Raw genomic sequence first — 11,186 nt, 5'->3', positions numbered from 1 at the left:
CCTTATGACTACTGACATGATTTAATATATACAGTATAATATATTTCAGACCATCAAATTAAAATGTTATCCTCATATACGTATATACTACATTGTTATATTTGCACATATCTTTTCCAATTTCAGACTAAGCAAAGACACACATTTGGAGCTGTATTAATGTATCAAAGTAAAAGGCAACCCAACTTAGTACCAAGAAATATCATGACTGTAGTGTAGTGTTTGATAGAGAAAACACTGATTTTTGACATATCACTTTATTCAGATAGCAGTCTGGTCACACATGGTTCAATGACACTCAGATAATAAACCAAATATAATCAGATGTTAAAGACTGGTTTTCAAACATTATAACCAATTATGCCGCACTTGCCTATGATCTCGCCAACATAAAACCACACTAAAAATTCAGTGGCCACCAGACCATTCAGTGGAGCTTCCTTGATTTAACTGTGAGCTGTTTGAAGCCACTAGTTTGAGCACTAATGACTATTTTTTTAAACATCTGAATAGCAATAGGGATCTCAGCAGGGTTGGAGGAACTAACTCCACTTAAACCTAGTGCCAAAATATGGCCAGTCCAGGCTTCAAGGAAGTCACAGCAGCATTGACCAGGGCTTGAGCCTTCTCTGTGAGATTATGGACAAACTGGGCCATAGTTCTAGAATATAAAAATCTCACCCAGAACTGGAGGGTCACCATTTTCTCTGAGACAGTAGTGAAGGAAAGGAGAATGGGAGAAAAGACAAAGAAGTGGTGTTAATGTGGAAGCCTGTTCACATTTTGAATGAAGTAATAAAAGAGGTCATCTGCAGGGAATAAGGAGACCTGGATAGAAGGGGATTTTACATATATAGAAGAGTCTTATGAAAGTTATAATTAGAAAAGATGCCAAGTTCTTTTCTTAATTTTGCAAAGCAGATGGTTTGTAGCATCATGACACAAGAGAAAGAACTTCAGCTTTGGGACCACAAAGACTTGAGTTTGAGTCCTGATTTTATTCCTTTTAAACAAGTTACCAAACTTGTCTTTCTCAGTTTCTTCACAGTAAAATGGGGACAACAGTACCTATTTTGTCATAGAGTTATGATATATAGAGTCAATAATAGGACATGTCAGTTAACTTCCAACAAACATTTATTAATCTCCTACTCTGCATGTAGTATTCCACTAGGTGTGTATCTGGAGGATTTTGAAGTCTAAGAGGGAATTTACTTCTCCTTCATTCATTTTTGGGACAGAAAATAATTGACTTTAAAAAATGATTTATATTTATTTTTGGCTGCACTGGGTGTTTGTTGCTGCAAGTGAACTTCCTCTTGTTGTGGAACACTGGCTCTAGAGCATGGACTCAGTGGTTGTGGCACATGGGCATAGTTGCCTCGCAGCATGTGAAATCTTCCCGGAACAGTGATCAAACTGGTATCCCCTGGGCTGGCAGGCAGATTCTTAACCAATGGACCACAGGGAAGTCCCCCAAATAATCAACTTTTGCAGAATTGTGGGAGGACTTGCTAGTCACTGCTCTGTATGTTTTTATGTAAATACTAGGTTAGGTCCCGCCTGTAGGTATTTTTCCAGTCTGCCTGGTTTTAGCCACTAATGCTGGATGAGCCACTTCTCCAAGTCAGCATCTGTGTTTTTCTGACCTCTTGCCCTTTGGACAGCTGGCTTGGTAGAGGGAACCCTTTGCAGCTGCCAATCATGAGGCATGAGTGGACTTGGGCTACTGACTCCTTCAGTGGTGATTCAGCCTGTTTCATTCTTGTCTCTACAGTAAGTGTGATGTGTATTTTTTTCCTAGCTCCGTTTTGTTGTTGTTGTTATTAGCAGCTAAATCTATGATTGTTTAGCTTCCAAAGAGCATCCCAGAGGGAAATGGTGCCAGACTAAGGACCTGAGAACAACTGACCACAGTCATGAACAGTAATGAAATCCATTCATTTATAATCTCTATTACTTTTAGGGAGAATAAGTGAAGACATGCATCCTTGATTAAGGAGATTGGAATTAATTGTAATGATTAGACTTGGAGTGTGAATCTAGAGCAATAGTAAATTAAGTTCTAACAGAAGTGCTTTGGCAAAAGGATTATAAATTAAAGATTTAATATGTGTACTCTAGTTACTTAAGTGATTGTCACATCATTTAAGCATTTAATAATAAAATTGTTCCAGTGTCATCTGTGGTTTGTGATGAGGATCAGAATGTCTAGATCAGAACTTCTAGATCAGAACTGAAGCTCGTCACCAAGGAAAGGACAAAACATTCTGGCCAATACCTGGGCTGTGTAATTTACATCTTTCCCTTCTTTAGTTCTTTTCCAACGCAGCAGAGTATTTATAACCTTATGTTGTATCAGTACGGAGTAGGTCGGCTTCATTTCTAGGACCATGTAAATACCAACGTTTTAAAGTTGGCAGTGGGGAGTTCATAGGTGTATCTTTTTCATATAGGTGACCTCTCAGATCTCTCAGGCAGGCCAATTTGTTTTCCACAGGACTGATCTATTTTCCTAGTTATCAGCCTTGTTTGAGAATTATCACCGTGTCACAGGTATTAGTTGCGGTTTCCTTTTATTAAGCCTTTGAGGAATGATGGAAAACAACAACAAAAAACAACTGGCAAGTGCCAAGGTACTATCAGTGATTAACAACAATTTTCTCTGGACATTTTGTGATTCGATTAAAATAGAAGCAGAACAGAAATTACCTTGCTTTGGGTGAGATAAGGCACAAAAGGCACTCCCTCACACAGAGCCAGTGCTCAGTAAGTGAAGCTCTTAGTACCATTATTTGGAAGGAATGTCACCTATTTCCCCCTCCTTCTCCCACTCTGGTTCTCACAAACATCTTTTATTCTGAACCTCAGTGGTATGAAGGTAAACGACATTCATTCTATTTTCTGAGAACAGGCTGCCCTGATGTTGAAGGTGGTAGGATAATCAGCGGCCCTGGAGGCCTTATTCCAGATTCCAGGTAATTTGGCTAGGTCAGCCCAGCCTTGCAAACTGGCAGCTGTCTGGAAGATTGAGGTCATGTTCTGCCTTGGCCTGCACTGCCAACAATCTTCTCTGGCAATACGAAGTGAAGAGTAACACTTAATAACATTCCTTTAAACGATGTGCTACTAAGCTGAAGCATAAATGCCGCACTAACAAGGGAGCCAACTTTTGAGTAGTCAAAGGCATTTTGTCAACAAAGCATCATTATTCAGACCAATATAGGTTTGCCATATATATATATACATACATATATATATATATATATATATATATATGGTCCTATTCAGCTCAGCTCACCTTGTAGATAGACAATTTGGAACTTTTGTAGTTTCTAAATCAACTTTTATTTCAATGGAGGTGGCTCCTTGTTCTAAATAATGTCAATGTTCTTGTGCTGCAGACTTGGCATCTCTAACTGCCTGATGGACATTTCCACTTGGATTTCCAGCTAGTAACACCTTTTCCCAACATCCTTATTTCTATCTATACTCTCACCAATATTGAGAAACTAGATATGTAGTGGTAAAGGGTAAAGTCTTGGGAGGCTGACTGTCTAGTTTTAATTCCCTGCCCTGCTACTTATGAGGTGGGTGGCCTTGGCTAAATTATTTGACTTTTTTGATGCCTTAATTACCTCATCTGTGTAATTGGGATAATAATAACACATTCCTCATCAAATTGTTGTAAAGCATCAAGTTAAATTTCTTAGATCAGTACCTGGCACATAGTCGGTGTTTATATCAGTTTGGCTGTATTACGTTGCAAGTAACAGAATGCCAATTAACAGTACTGTAAGCTAAAAACCATGTTTAATTATCTTTCATAACTAGAATTTTAGAGGTGGGTAGTTCTAGGTTTGGTGCATCAGTTCATTGGTGCCACCAAAGACCCCATTTCTTTCTACCTTCCCCTCTGCCATCTTTAGCATGCTGACTTACCGTCTTCATGGTAATCACATTGTGGTCACCAGGTGTTACAGGTCCAGATGTCATATCTGCCCTCAAGGCAAGAAAGGAGAAGGGCAGGCCCAGCATCCCCTGTCTCTTTCATCAGGAAAACAAAAGCTTTCCTGGAAGTCTTTCAAAGGACTTCTCCCTACATTTGATTGCCAAGGATATGTCACATGTCCACTCTTGTCTGTAAGAGAGGCTGTGAAAGAAACTGTTTAGTTTTTGGCCTCTGTAATGGGAGATGAAAGCACAAGAAGAGAGTTGGGCATGGTTGTTGAGGTAGCCTGGCCGCAGTGACTGCCTATAGTGATTATTACATGCTAGTTGTTATTGCTATTATTATTCCAGTTCCTTAAGTAAGAAACATAAAAGTTATTTTTCTTTTCATTTTTTAAAAATTTTTATTGGAGTATAGTTGATTTATAATGTTGTGTTAGTTTCAGCTATACACCAGAGTGAATCAGTTATACATATACATATGTCCACTCATTTTTAGAAAATATTCTTTTCCCATAGAGGCCATTACAGAATATTGAGTAGAGTTCCCTGTGCCATGCATCAGATTCTTATTAGTTATCTACTTTATATATAGTAGTATATATATATGTAAATCGCAGTCTTCTGATTTATCTATTCCTCTCCTTATTCCCTGGTAACCATGTTTGTTTTCTATATCTGTGACTCTACTTCTGTTTTGTAAATAAGTTTTATTTGTACACCCTCCTTTTTTTTTAGATTTCACATATAAGCGATATCATATGATATTGTCTTTCTCTGTCTGACTTCATTCAGTATAACAATCTCTAGGTCCATCCATGTTGCTGCAAATGGCATTATTCTTTTTAATGGCTGAGTAGTATTTCATTGTATATTCGTAACACACCTTTTTTATCCACTCCTCTCTCAATGGACATTTAGATTCCTTCCATGTCCTGGCTATTGTAAATTGTGCTGCAGTGCACTATTGGGGTAAATGTATCTTTTTGAATTACAGTTTTCTCTGTGTATATGCCCAGGAGTGGGATTGCTGGATTATATGGTAGCTCCATTTTTAGTTTTTAAAGGAATTTCCATATTCCTTTCTCCACAGTGGCTATACCAATTTATATTCCCACCAACAGTACAAGAGGGTTCCCTTTCCTCCACACCATCTCCAGCTTTATTGTTTGCAGATTTTATTTTTAAAATTTATTTATTTATTTATTTGGCTGTGCCAGGTCTTCATTTTGGCATGCGGGATCTTTAGATGAAGCATGTGGGATCTTTAGTTGCTGCACACATAGTCTTAGTTGAGACATGTGGGGATCTAGTTTCTTATCCAGGGATTGAACCCAGGCCCCATGCATTGGGAGTGTACAGTCTTAGCCACTGAACCACCAGAGAAATCCCTGTTTGTAGATTATTTTGATGATGGCTGTTCTGACTGGTGTAAGGTGATACCTCATTGTAGTTTTGATTTACATTTCTCTAATAAATGCTTCCACGGTGGCTCAGCAGTAAAGAATCTGCCTGCCAATGCAGGAGACTCAGTTTTGATTCCTAGCTAGGGAAGATCCCCTGGAGAAGGAAATGGCAACCCACTCCAGTCTTCTTGCCTCGGACATCCTATGGACAGAGGAGCCTGGCAGGCTACAGTCAATGGGGTTGCAAAAGAGTAGGACATGACTCAGCATGACTCAACAACAATGACAATTGGTGATGTTGAGCATCTTTTCATGTGCTTTTTGGCCATTGGCATATTTTCTTTGGAGAAATGTCTATTAGATCTTCTGCCAATTTTTTGATTGGTGGAAAGATATAAGAAAAGATACTGAACTGCTTGTATATTTTGGAGATTATTCTCTTGTTGGTTGCTTCACTTACGAATATTTCTCCCATTCTGAGGGTTGTTCTTTTGTTTATGGTTTCCTTTGCTGTGCAAGAGCTTTTACGTTTAATTAGATTCCTTTTAAAATTTGTTATTTTTATTTTCATTATTCTAGGAGATGGATCAAAAAAGATCTTGCTGCAACTTATGTCAAAGACTGTTCTGCATATGTTTTCATCTAAGAATTTTATAGTGTCTGGTTTACATTTAGATCTTTAATCTATTTTGAATTTATTTTTGTTTAAGGTGTTAGGGAGTGTTCTTATTTCATTCTTTTACATGTAGCTGTCCAGTTTTCTGAGCACTACTTATGGAAGACTGTCTTTTTTCCATTGTATATTCTTGTCTCCTTTATCATAGATTAGATGCCCATAGGTGTATGGATTTATCTCTGAGCTTTCTATTCTGTACCATTGACCTATATTTCTGTTTTTCTGCCAGTACCATACTGTCTTGATCACTGTAGCTTTGTAGTATAGTCTGAAGTCAGGGAGCCTGATTCCTCCAGCTTTGCTTTTCTTTCTTGACATTGCTTTGACTACTCAGTCTTGTGTTTCCTTACAACTGTGTAATTTTTTGTTTTAATTATGTGAAAACTATCATTGGTAATTTGATAAGGATTTTACTCAATCTCTAGATTGCTTTGGGTAGTACAGTCATTTTTACAATATTGATTCTTCCAATCCAAGAACATGGCATATCTCTCCATCTGTTTGTGTTGTCTTTGATTTCTTTCATCAGTATCTTATACTTTTCTGAGTACAGGTCTTTTGCCTCCGTAGGTAGGTTTATTTCTAGGTATTTTATTCTTTTTGTTGTGATAGTAAGTGGGATTGTTTCCTTAATTTCTCTTTATGATCTTTTGTTGTTAGTGCATTGGGATACAGGAGATTTCTGTGTATTAATTTTGCATTCTGCAGCTTCACCAAATTATGATAAGCTCTGAAGTTATTTTTCATTCTCCTTCTCTAGCAAACACTCAGTCACTAAATTTGGTGATTCCTTCTGCTCAGGGCCTTCCATGCCTAACCCTTCCTTTCCCTTTATGCTCTTCCTAGTGTTTCTAGTCTTTATTATCTCATGAGTGGAGAAATATAGCAGCTTTCATTCTGTATCTTTGATATCCATTTTTTTTCTGTACTCTGCTTCATCTTGCATTCTGCTAGATGAATCTTCACCTTCTTGCTTCAAATAACTCAGTTCCTCCCTATTATCTACAATACTGATTCTTAAACCTTATTGTACTTTAGATCACCTGGAAAGCCTGCTAAAAATAAAATGTCTCAAAAAGCAGATGCTGAGGTTACAAATTATATACCCTCAAAGCATTCACAGTATAATGAAAAAGATAGGTGAAATAATGATAATCAAGGGTATTGTCATTTATTTTTTATATCACTCATTTGACACAAAAATGTACTACTTTACCTAATATTCATTATTGCTTATCTTTTCATGTGTTTATAAGTCTCAGCTCTTCCAGTAGATCAGAAATGCCTTGAAGGCAGAGATTCGGTTCAGTTCAGTTCAGTTCAGTCGCTCAATCATGTCTGACTCTATGTGACCCCATGAACCGCAGCACGCCAGGCCTCCCTGTCCATCACCAATTCCTGGAGTTCACCCAAACCCATGTCCGTTGAGTCGGTGATGCCATCCAACCATCTCATCCTCTGTCGTCCCCTTCTCCTCCTGCCCTCAATCTTACCCAGCATCAAGGTCTTTTCAAATAAGTCAGCTCTTCACATCAGTTGGCCAAAGTATTGGAGTTTCAGCTTCAACATCAGTCCTACCAATGAACACTCAGGACTGATCTCATTTAGGATGGACTGGATCTTCTTGCAGTCCAAGGGACTCTCAAGAGTCTTTTCCAACACCACAGTTCAAAAGCATCAGTTGGTGCTCAACTTTCTTTATGGTCCAACTCTCACATTCATACATGACTACTGGAAAAACCATAGCTTTGACTAGATGGACCTTTGTTGGCAAAGTAATGTCTCTGCTTTTTAATGTGCTAGCTAGGTTGGTCATAGCTTCTCTTCCAAGGAGCAAGCGTCCTTTAATTTCATAGCTACAGTCACCATCTGCAGTGATTTTGGAGCCCAAGAAAAGAAAATAAAGTCTGTCACTGTTTCCACTGTTTCCATATTTATTTGCCATGAAGTGATGGGACCAGATGCCATGATCTTAGTTTTTCGAATGTTGAGTTTTAAGCCAACTTTTCACTCTCCTCTTTCACTTTCATCAAGAGGCTCTTTAATTCCTCTTCATTTTCTGCCATATGGTGGTGTCATCTGCATATCTGAGGTTATTGATATTACCAGCTACTAAATTGAAGCAACAGTTAGAACTAGACATGGAACAACAGACTGGTTCCAAATAGGAAAAGGAGTATGCCAAGGCTGTATATTGTCACCCTGCTTATTAAACTTATATGCAGAGTACATCATGAGAAACACTGGGCGGGAAGAAACACAAGCTGGAATCAAGATTCCTGGGAGAAATCTCAATAACCTCAGATATGTAGATGACACCACCCTTATGGCAGAAAGTGAAGAGCTAAAGAGCCTCTTGATGAAAGTGAAAGAGGAGAGTGAAAAGGTTGGCTTAAAGCTCAACATTTAGAAAACTAAGATCACGGCAGCTGGTCCCATCACTTCGTGGGTAGTAGATGGGGAAACAGGGGAAACAGTGTCAGACTTTATATTTTTGGGCTCCAAAATCACTGCAGATGGGTTGGATTCTAAGGATCAGTCCTGGGTATTCTTTGGAAGGAATGATGCTAAAGCTGAAATGCCAGTACTTTGGCCACCTCATGTGAAGAGTTGACTCATTGGAAAAGACTCTGATGCTGGGAGGGATTGAGGGCAGGAGGAGAAGGGGACGACAGAGGATGAGATGGTTGGATAGCATCACTGACTCGATGGACATGAGTTTGAGTAAACTCCGGGAGTTGGTAATGGACAGGGAGGCCTGGTGTGCTGCGATTCATGGGGTCACAAAGAATCGGACGCAACTGAGCGACTGAACTGAACTGAAATTATGAAATTAACATCTAAGCAACTGATAACATCTTTGCTCCTTTGCACTGATTAGACTGGAAACAATGTGAGCCAGCCTTTACAAACAAAACAGTCATCTGCTCTCTCATGTTCCACTTACCCTAGTTTTCCCATTCTCATTCCCTGAATATGAGAGACTAAGGGTGATTAACTATCCTGGTGTTGATCTACTATCCTGGTGCTGATATCTGGGGAATGGGGGATGTCCTACGGTTAATACCTGGACAGTCCCAGGTAAATTGGGATGAATTGATCACTCAAGGATAAAGTAAAAGGATTTGGAATTATGCAACCTAGGTTAAATTCCTTACTGTGGGCAAATCTCTTAATCTTGGTGGCTGCTTTATGCCGCCAGACATAAGAGTGTCTCTGAATCCAAGGTAGCCCCCAACCTTTGCAAATTCAGAATGAGCATTTCACCATAGCCTGCTGGGTTTGTTTTGTCCACTGGCAGGGCCAAGTCAGCACTGGCATATGTTATTAGTAAATATTTGACATAACTTTCTTTGAATTACCCATTATCACAGATTCCTATGGTCTAGTAATAAAACTGCATCACACAAAAATAGAATATATTTAACAACTTTTACATCAACTTCCAGATATTTATTGGCTCCAGGAGGTTGGTTCCAGTTGTCTGAGAGTCAGGTACAGAGCCTAGCTTTGTCATTTACTAACTGTATGACCCTGAATAAGGGCTTTATTTTTCTTATCCAGACAAATGATAAGATTCATTGCAATGATTAAATGGGTAAATATGAGTATTAGTGATGAAAAAGAGACTATTTTTTCCAGTTTTGTTGAGATATAATTAGCATATAGCACTGTATGTTTGTGTACAGTGTAATGATTTGATTTACATACATCATGAAATGATTTCACAAGTTTATTGAACATCCGTCATCTCATATAGATACAAAATTGTTTTTCTTATTGTGAGAACTCTTAAGATTTACACACTTAACAACTTTCATATATTATGTACAGCAGTGTTAATTATATTTATCATGTTGTACATTACATCCCTAATTTTTATCTTATAACTGGAAGTTTGTACCCTTTGACTGAGCTGCCCAGGTGGCGCTAAGTGGTAAAAGAACCTGCCTGTCAGTGCAGGAGACTTAAGAGATGCAGGTTTAGTCTCTGGGTCAGGAAGATCCCCTGGAGGAGGGCATGGTAACCCATTCCAGTATTCTTGCTTAGAGAATCCCATGGACAGAGGAGTCTGGCAGGCTACAGTCCATAGGGTTGCAGAGTCGTATATGACTAAAGCAACTTAGCACACATGCCCTACCCTTTGACTGCCTTTATCAAATTCCCCCTCCCTCCTACCTCCTCCCACTGGTAACCACAAATCTGATTTCTTTTTCTATGAGTTTGTTTGTTTTGGAAGTGTAATTGACCTATAACACTATGTTAGTTCCTGTTATACAACACAGTGATTCAATATTTCTATACACTTCAAAATGATAACTTCAATAAGTCTAGTTATGATCAGTTACCATACAAATATATTACAGTTATTGACTATATTCCCACACTGCATGTTTCATACTCGTGACTCATTTATTTTGCAACTGGAAGTTAATCTCCCTTACCTACTTCTTTCCTCTCCCCTCCCCTCTCCCCTCTGGCAACCCACCTATTTGTTCTCTGTATCATTATCTGTTTCTGTTTTGCTATGTTTGGTCATTTTTTTTTTTTTTAAGATTCCATGTGTAAGTGAAATCATATAGTATTTATCTTTCTAAACAGATTATTTTTATTCAGAGCTTTTCAAATGAGGGAACTGAACCACAAGAGGGAAGCACCTTGCCTGAGGTCACATAACTAGCCAAGTGTAGAGCCAGGACTGATTCCCCAGTGGCCCAACCTCCTGATTCATGCTCTTAATTGCTACTCTTTCTCTACTGCCTCCTGGTAGTGAGGCCTGTGGCCTGGGGGAATGGTAGTGAAACAGGAGGGAAGGGGGCAGGGCATGACCTTTAAAAATTTCATAGCCATAGGACCTGACAAAAACTGGTTAGAACCAACTAAATCCAAGGTGGTGGAAAATTTGACTCCCAGTGGACTGTGAGCCATATTGTATGCTGATTGTAATACATTGTAATGCATTGTATGTGTGCTCAGTTGCGTCCAACTCTTTGCAACCCCATGGACTGTAGCCCACCAGGCTTTGCTTTCCATGGAATTTCCCAGGCAAGAAAACTGGAGTAGCTTTCCATTTCCTTCTCCAATGGATCTTCCAGACCCAGGGTTTGAACCCACTTCTGCTGCATTGACAAGTGGATTCTTTACCACAGAGC

General features: G+C 38.9%; 1 pseudogene; it reads right to left on the bottom strand.

Annotated features, from left to right (window-relative positions):
• Window positions 1-341: 341 nt before the first annotated feature.
• Window positions 342-657, bottom strand: LOC101117048 (ATP synthase subunit g, mitochondrial-like; annotated as a pseudogene).
• Window positions 658-11,186: the final 10,529 nt, after the last annotated feature.

Source organism: Ovis aries, chromosome 2, assembly GCF_016772045.2.
Source record: "Ovis aries strain OAR_USU_Benz2616 breed Rambouillet chromosome 2, ARS-UI_Ramb_v3.0, whole genome shotgun sequence".
In the NCBI taxonomy this organism is placed as follows: Eukaryota; Metazoa; Chordata; class Mammalia; order Artiodactyla; family Bovidae; genus Ovis; species Ovis aries.
This window is presented reverse-complemented; position numbering and strand designations above follow the sequence as displayed.